At 40.6% G+C, this 9128-nt stretch overlaps 1 long non-coding RNA gene across 1 annotated transcript; it reads right to left on the minus strand.

Moving 5' to 3' along the window:
• Nucleotides 1-1232: 1232 nt before the first annotated feature.
• On the minus strand, nt 1233-6012 carry LOC123641873. The gene is made up of 3 exons (XR_006736359.1): nt 5901-6012; nt 2052-2125; nt 1233-1326 (listed from the first exon to the last, which is right to left on the minus strand). It is a non-coding gene; the product is annotated as an uncharacterized LOC123641873 (long non-coding RNA).
• Nucleotides 6013-9128: the final 3116 nt, after the last annotated feature.

The raw sequence follows: 9128 nt of genomic DNA on the forward strand, positions 1-9128 counted from the left end.
TATAATATTAAATATGTATTTTCATACACCCCCTGGGAGAGTGAGATATACTTTCCTGGGGAAAGGCATGTCTCTGCCCCATCCCTACCCACAAATGAGAAACATTGTTCTAAGACCAAGGATTTCAATTTTCTGCTTTAGTAAATAGGATGGAGAGAACATAATTGAATTCCCATTCAGTGCTTAGGATCTAATAATGCCTTGGGCTCTGTATGATAAACATAAATCTTCAATATACAGCATTTATAGCTACAGAGTCATGAAACAAGCAAACTTGACTGGAAGGTACATCACAAAACCTGAAAACACCACAAGGTGGTACCCCCCTATTTTTTTAATAGAGTCCCAATTACCATGAGTATTGTTCAGAACTTAAATATTTAGGCTATGCTACCAATGCAGCCCATCTTTGGTGATTTTTTTTCCCCCCACAGCATCTTCTATTTATGGAAAAAAAAGAAGCTAATCTCTTCTTTATTCATTGATTTAGAGCCCTCTTATGTTTGCAGATCTGTGACTATTTTCCCATGCTGGTATTTGTTCAGCCCCTGGGTGTTAACTGCCATAATTCTCCTCACGTGCTCCTGGCAATTAATCCCTCATGCAGTATGCATACTTTGGTGCCCTTTAACTGCATGACCTCTACTCTCACATCTCCCCAGGCTAATCCCATGCTAACACCTGGATTCTGCCTTCCAATTTTAAGAGATACTGAGTTCAGGAAACAAAAATAGAATGAGCTTGAAGTGTCTTATTTTTATTCCACTATTGCATGGTCCCTTTGAGTTTCACCTTGAAATTCACTAAGAGAAAAAAAAAAAGTGAAATTGTACCATTTCAGCTATGTGGTATTCGCATCCTTTTTTGGTTGTTGTTGGCTCCTGAAATGCCAAGATCTCATACAGATATTTAAACAGTAATTAAAGGACCATAGATTGTTAGAGCACACCTTAGCCATTCAGGGATGCATCACTCTTCCTCAAATTCCTTTGCTCAAGAGGGCATGTGTGAAACTATGGTTATGGCATAAAGTTGCCAGAGGGGGAAATATTTTTTTAAAGATATTCTGAGATGTGATGTCATCAAGGTGGCTGAAGAGAGATGCATGGGTGTCATCTGCCCCCCCAAAAAGGACCAAGGGAACAAATAAATAGCTTAAGATTTGACTGGAACACCAAAGGGAGAGCACTAGAATGCAGTAAGGGAGTAGAGAAAGTACCTGTGGTGCTTGGAAGCCAGGAGGGCAGTGTGGAGGCACTGGCTCTGCAGCCCCATCTCCCCTGCATGGAGGACTGGATAGGCCAGCAGTCAGGAGGGACTTCCCATCTGGGGGAAAAGGTAAGCAAAAGATCCCCACCAGCCCCCATTACCACTACGAATACCTACAGTCCTTACATGAGAACCCCACAGTTCTTGTAAGCCTTGAGCTCAGTTTGGAGAGCTTCCAGACACATTAGCAGCTGCTTTACTCCGAATTAGGAGCACAAAGTGTGTACTCCCCTACCCCCACCCCCCATGAACTAAGCTGCTACAGAACAGTGTCATCTTGAGACCAGAGCCATCTCCAGAGTGTGCTGTCCTCTGGGGGCCCATAGCCACGGCACCTCTTCAGCACTGGGGTTCCATCTGTTAAGGAACCCACAAGGGGAGATCTCTATTGCTCACTGTACAGAAAGCCAACTACTAAGACAGCAGGGATTGTCAAGGAAGAAAGGATTTATTGCGGAGGAATTGACTGCTTCAAATCTGCCTCCCTGAATAACAGGGTCAGGGGGTTTTCTGGAGGTGAAATAAATAATGCATGAGGGGAGTGAGCATCGTTACATGTTTGGGGTGGATTACAAGGCACACAAGCACAACGAGAAATCATGCTAGTACATACATTCCATGATTGAAAAACAGTGGATAAGTTGCCCCCAGGTAGGGGATTTTAATAGTATAATGAGCTCTAGGGGTTAATGGTCATTCTTTCAGCCTCGCATGCAGGCAGGTTGTGGGGAGCAGGCTGCTCAGTGGGTCTTTGGGCAAATCTGTGGTGGGGTGTCACTGACCTTCTCTTATCCAGACAAACAGGTGGTGTAAGTCTCTGCAGTTATCTCGTGGCTGCAAGGAGGCTCCACCATTTCTGGGAAAGAAACTCAAAAGGGAATGCATCAGTGCAACAGAAAATTACAAAGTTCTGGTCAGCGAACTGTACTGGCCTGGGAACTTGAAAATAAGAGAACTACAAAAAAAAAAAAACCATTAAAAATTCCTCTATCTTATGGAGCTGGTTATACATCTTCATTACATCAAGCTCACAGGGTGGCTAAACACTACAATAAGAGGTGCATGAAGCTTTGGCCTGAGATCAGCTGTGATTCTTGGTCCTGCACAGCAGGGAAACCAACCCCCCTGCTGCACTTTCAGTCAGAGGAACAGCCTGCCAGTTCTACCTAGGCTGAAACTGCCCTTGAGCCAGCCAAGCACTGTGGGCCTCCTCCAAGCAGAAGAGCCCCCCCCCCCCTCAGCAGCTGATATGCCCCTCGTACGGCTATGCACCTGCATTCAGGATGTGAGAAACAGCCCGCAGCATACCTGCCCCTCCCAGAGACATGCCTCTGGTTTGCCAAACAGCCCGCAGCATACCTGCCCCTCCCAGAGACATGCCTCTGGTTTGCCCAACAGCCCTGTACCCACAATCGAGGCCTGAGAAACCGTCCCGCAGGCCACCTCTGGCAGGCAGACCCCTAGACCAGCCAAGCAGCCAAGGTCCCACATCTTGGACCTGAAAAACTACCCTGTGCGCCACTCCTGGCTGACATACTCCCAGGCTAGCCGAAAATCCTTATGCCCACACCCTGGGGATGAAAAGCAACCTCACAGGCCACCTTCAACAGACATGTCCCCTGGCCTAGCCAGAGCAATTTGCCAAGAGAAAGAAATAAACGGCATTCAAATTGGAAAGGAGAAAGTCAATGTCTGTTTGCAGATGAGGTGTGATCATATATAAATCCAAAGACTCTACCAAAAAACTTAGAACTGATAAATAAATACAGTAAATTTACAGGATATGAAATGAATACACAAAAAAGTAGTATTTCCATACATGATCACTAAACTAGCTGAAAAAAGTCAAGAAGGCAATCTATTTACAATAGCTCCACAAAAAATAAAATACTAAAGAATAAATTTAACTCAAAGTGAAAAACCTCTGCAAAAACTATAAAAAACTGATGAAATTGAGAATACAAATGGAAAAATATCCCATATTTATGGATGAAGAGAACTAATATTGTTAAAATGACAATGCTCCCAGAGCAATCTACAGATTTCAATGTGATTCCTATCAAAATACCAATTACATTCATCACAGAAATAGAAAACAATCCTAAAATTTGTATGAACAACAAAAGACCTGTAAATATCCAAAACAATCCTGAGCAAAAAGAACAAAGCTAGAGGCAAAGACACTACCAGCCTTCAAAATATACTAAAAAACTATAATAACCAAAACAGCATGGTATTAGCATAAAAACAGACACACAGACCAATGGAGCAGAATAGAGAATCCAGAAATTAACGCATGTATCTATAGCCAACTGATCTTTGACAAAGGTGCCAAGAACACTCATTGAAGAAATTCTTTAATAAATGATGCTGGGAAAACTGGATATCTATATGCAGAAGAGTGAAACTAGACCCTAACTTCACTTATCACCCTACACAAAAATCCACTCAAAATGGATCAAAGACCTAAATGTAAGATGTGACACTATAAAACTACTAGAAAAAAAACACAGGGCAAATGCTTTAGGACATTGGCCTGGGAAAACATTTTATAAATAAGGCCTCAAAAGTACAAACAACTAAAGCAAAATAAACAAGTGGGATTATATTAAACTACAAACCTTCTACACAGAAAAAAAACAGAGTGAAAAGACAACCTACAGAATGGGAGAAAATATTTGCAAGCTATCCATCTGACAGGGGAGTAATATGCAGAATATACAAGTAACTCAAACATCTCAACAGCAAAAAATTTAAAAATCCAATTAAAAAATGGGCAAATGATCTGAATAGACATGTCTCAAAAGACATACAAAATGGCCAACGAATGTAAGAAATTTTCAACATCACTAATCACCAGGGAAATGCAAATCCAAAACCACAATGAAATATCATCTCACCCCAGTTAAGATGGCTGTTATCAAAAAAACAGACAAAAAAAAAAATGTTGGCAAAGATGAGAAAATGGTACTCTTAACTGTTAGTGGGAATGTAAACTAGTACAACCATTATGGTGAACAGTATGAAGGTTCCTCAAAAAACTACAAATAGAACTACCATGTGATCCAGCAATCCCACTACTGGGCATTTATCCAAAGGAAAGGAAATCAATATACCAAAGAGACATCTGTACCCCCATATTCATTGCAGCACTATTCACAATAACCAAGATACAGAATCAACCTATGTGTTCAACAGCAGATAAATTGATAAAAAAAAAAATGTGGTATATATGCACAATAGAATACTATTCAGCCATAAAAAATAATGAAATCCTGCCATTTGCAGCAACATGGATGGAAGTGGAGGAGATTATGTTAAGTGAAATAAGCCAGGAACAGAAAGTTAAACACTGCATGTTTCTCACTCATATGTGGAAGCTAAAATAAGTTGATCTCATAGAAGTAAAAAGTAGAACAAAGGATACTAGAGGCAGAGAAGAGTAAGGGAAAGAGGGGGATAGGGGGAGATTTGTTAAAGCATTCAAAATTATATCTAGATAGGAGGAATAAGTTCTAGTATCCTATATCACTGTAGAATGACTGTAGTCATCAATAATAATTTCAAATAGCTAGAAGGATATTGAATGTTCCCCAACACAAACAAATGATAAATGTTTGAGATGATGAATATGCTAACTGCCCTGATCTGATCATCATACATTATATGCATCAAAGCATCACTATATACCAATGAATATGTACAACTTAAGTTTTTTAAAAAGATGTTCATGACATGAGGAAGTATAGTTAACTCTAGGTGGATAATAAAAGGGAGGTTTTGGAAGGATAATTGTGTGGGAGACAGAAGATCCTGAACCCCGTGAAAAGGCTTGATATTTTTACAGAACAAGGGATGATAGTGGATAAAATCCCTGTGCCTGCAGACAGATCAGGAAATGCTTTACCATCATAAGCTACTTTCTTTACAGTAGCTAACAGAGTGGTTTAATTTAACTCTCAAATCTGTCCATTGCTAATCAAGAAATAAGCAGAGGAGGCAAAATAGGGGAGAAAACATGTTCCAGGTGGTTTGGCTTTCTCACTGCAAGCACAAAGCTGATTTGGACTGAGACTTTCAGTACTTTAATGACCAGTAAATCCACAGCTTCACGTGATGTCAAACTTTTGTAACAACCCTGTTATAGACACAGGCAACACTTTAGGGATCAGTAGAGCTCATTAATTTTTAGTCTACACACTTTTGTCTGGTGTCTAACATTTTAAAGCCAGCTTGTAGAATCCGCTCAAGTTACAAATCCTGCTTCATCAATAAGTTATTTTCCATAATTCTAGAAGCACAAGTAAATCACTTTTTATAGCTTCTTGAAAATATCATATTGTTACACAATGCAACAGAAATTTCTCACTTTACTGAGCTGGGCATTTCCATCCTGTATTAATCCAATGAACTTCTTTCTGAGGTAACTTTTTCAAGTTCCCCATTTTTAAGTTAAGCCTTGTTTAACTCCCAAAAGTAAACAGACCATTCTGTTATAACTAAGAGCACATCCCATCTCTGTCCATCTTCTACCTCTATTTTTCTTTTTTCTATCATCACCATGATCAACTTTCAATTAACCTACCAGAGACAACTAGAAATCTAGGGAAAAAAGATTATTGTGCTCTTACCTCAATTTCTAATGTTTGCTCTATGATGTTCTTTTGCTGTTTCCTGAAAGGTCTTAAAGGGACAATATCGGATAGATCCAGTCTTAATAGTTGACCAACTTGAATAAAATCAAGAAAGATGTGGGATTATAGAAAAACAAATTATACTGCAGCAAAATACATATATCATGTAGCTCTGACAAATCGGTCTTCAAACTTTTTACAAAGAACTCTACTGAAACCACGCTAGGATAAGACTTCAGGAAAGTGTAAGGTCATTTCAGAGAAAATGTTAAACAACCTGTTTACATATTCACTAAGTAGACATAATTTCATGTTTTAAAAGAAATATAATCACCAATAAAGCAGCCTCATTCAACCCTGCCCTAGAATGATACCCTGTTCACAAACAGAAATAACCAACTTTACAGGACACAATTTGCAGTTTATAGGACACTTTCACAGAAATTCTCATGTGATCATTATATCAGGCAGGTTAGGTATTCTTAGCTACACTTAAATGACTAGGAAGCTGAGCTCAGCATTACTTCTATAAGATCACACAGCTCATTAATGAGGGAGTGGGGCCTCTAATCATCAGTCCTCTCACCTCTGACTTCCAACCATATTCTTTCCACTGCCCTTCAAAGTGAGGTTTATTTTCATTTATTCCACAAATATGGAAGCACCTGAATATGCCAGTCACCCAAGAACAGTTCAAAGCAACCCTTTTCCAAGTCTCCCTGACCTTTGGCACCAATGGTGAAGAGCTAGGGGAATGATGCCAACTGTCCCATCACACCCCAAATATGAAACAGGTCAGCCGAGCACATCTTTTCAGTTAAAACCTTCCTTCTTAGTCCATTTTGTGATGCTTATAACAGAATGCCTGAGACTGGGTAATTTATAATGAACAGAAAGTTATCGGCTCACTATTCTAGAGGTTGGGAAGTCCGAGAACAAGGCGCTGTCATCTGGCAAAAACCTTCTTGCTGCACCATCACGTGGTGAAGGTGGAAGGACAAGAGTGCAAGAGCCCTTTCCACAGTGATATTAATCTATTCATGACAGCTCCTGGGTGACCTGAACACCTCCCGTTAGGCTCCACCTCCCAACACTATCACATTGGGGATTAAGTTTCCAACGTGAATTCTGGAGGACACGTTCAAACCGTAGCACCTTTTACATCTTGCCCAATCATGGGAGTGCGCCTCTGACCAAGTTCAAAACTGTACAATTTACAAAAGTAATGCCCTGCCTGCCACTGCCCTGAGTCTACCCCTTATACCAACTCTTCCTCCTCTACCTTTCTATCAAATCCTGATTTAATTGCTTTCATTTCACAAGATTTTCTTCATTTCCTTATTGGCCCAGTTATGGAGCTTTAGCAAACAAAAGAGTGCCTACACTATGAGAGGGTCACAAAAACTTCCACCTCCTTTAGCAGCAATTAAAGCAACCCTGAAGGAAAACTTAAATCTCCACCCACCATTCTTCATGTGCTAACAGCTTTCTTCCTTTGCAACACAGTCTCTTCAAGGTATACAGAAGTGTCTCCGACCTTGCCTAATTTCTTAGTTTATGTCTGTCTTAACATGGAATCTCTAAGAAAACCCTAAATTACTTATATTATTTCTGGCTCTTTAAACCACCACTCCCTCCCTTGCCTATATATTCAAAACAGTCTCTGCCCTCAGGAGACCCACATTTGAAACTGACCTCATGAAAAAGAGACAAATATTGTGTGAATTATCAGTCTACACAGTGCTCATACCATGTGTATATTTATATTAATAAAGCACTAAATAAGTACTTATTACATAAACTGTAATTATGGGAAGAGTCAAGCATAGCAAGTAAAAACCTCAAACTGTTGTGAGAGCAGAGGAACACCACACAACAATCAACACAGAAGATTTCTGTGACCAAATGTGGGTGGATTTCTCCCCCCATACCAAGCAAGCAATTAACTCTGCAGCAGACACCAGCTGAGTGTCCTCCAATTCAATTCTGACACTATCTACCTGGAGATGGCCTCAGATCCCACAGGTTGAGGGGCTCAGTCCCAGAGACTACCCCCCACTACTTCCCACCAGTCAAAAGTCTGGGCCTCTGGAACTTCTGATGGACTAGCTTCAAGTTGGGATTCTCAGATCCGCTCTTATGGATTGATTAATTTCCAGCTCAGAGGTCAGGGCAACACTTAAATGTCTATCAGTTTATTATAAAGGATATTACAAAGGATACAGATGAAGAGAGAGAGGCACAGGGCTAGGGACGGGGGAAGGAGCTCAAAGCTTCTGTGCTCTCCTTGGGTGCACCATCCTCCAGGAACCTCCACGTGTTTGGCTATCCAGTTCTCTGAACCTAGTCCTTTTGGGTTTTAACGGAAGCTTGTTACATAGGCATGACTGATTAAATCATTGGCCATTGGTGATTGATTTGATCTTTGGCTCCTCTCTACTCTGAGGTAAAGGGGGTTAGAGACCACAGCATGATTAGACCAACCTTCTAATCGTGACTTGGTCTCCCCCATCCTGCAGCTACCTAGGGGCTGCCGGCCATCAGCCAATTCATTAGCATACACAAAGGCATCACTTTGGAATTTGTAAGGACTTCAGGAGTTGTATGCCAGGAAACGGATTCAAAGACCAAGTATATATTTTATAGTATTGCACATGGAAATTCTGATAAAATGTTTCCTATAATCACCACTTTAGGAGAAACATAAGCTAAATGGTTTTTTCTTGGCTGAGGACTGAACTCTGATCCCTTTCTTTTGCTCAAAATTCCTTCCTCTAACGGGGGGGGGGGGGCGCATGGGCAATATGCATAACCTAAACTTCTGTACCCCCATAATATGCTGAAATTAAAAAAAAAAAAAAATTTCTTCCTAAGGAGGCCGGATGAGTCATGCTCACAAATGGTAAAATTCCCGTTAAGCAGGTTTTGTAAACCAAATATAGTGTGGTTTACTTCCTAACCTGATTCCGGTATGACATTAACATCACCTAAAAGATAGAAAGCCCTCTATCTTAACTCAAGCATCCTAGCAGATCCTTATCTTAACTTGAAAGATTCTCCTGTCTGGACCTCCCAGAGTGCTCACACCTTTATCTTAAATCAAGCATTTCCTTTCTGGTCTTTTAGATAAAGCCTAACTCTCTCGGCCAATTGTCAGGCAAAGAATCTTTAAACCCACCTATAACCTGTAAGCCCTGCTATGAGATGTCCCATCTTTTTGGGCCA

The sequence above is a fragment of the Lemur catta genome, chromosome 7, assembly GCF_020740605.2.
Source record: "Lemur catta isolate mLemCat1 chromosome 7, mLemCat1.pri, whole genome shotgun sequence".
Lineage (NCBI taxonomy): Eukaryota > Metazoa > Chordata > Mammalia > Primates > Lemuridae > Lemur > Lemur catta.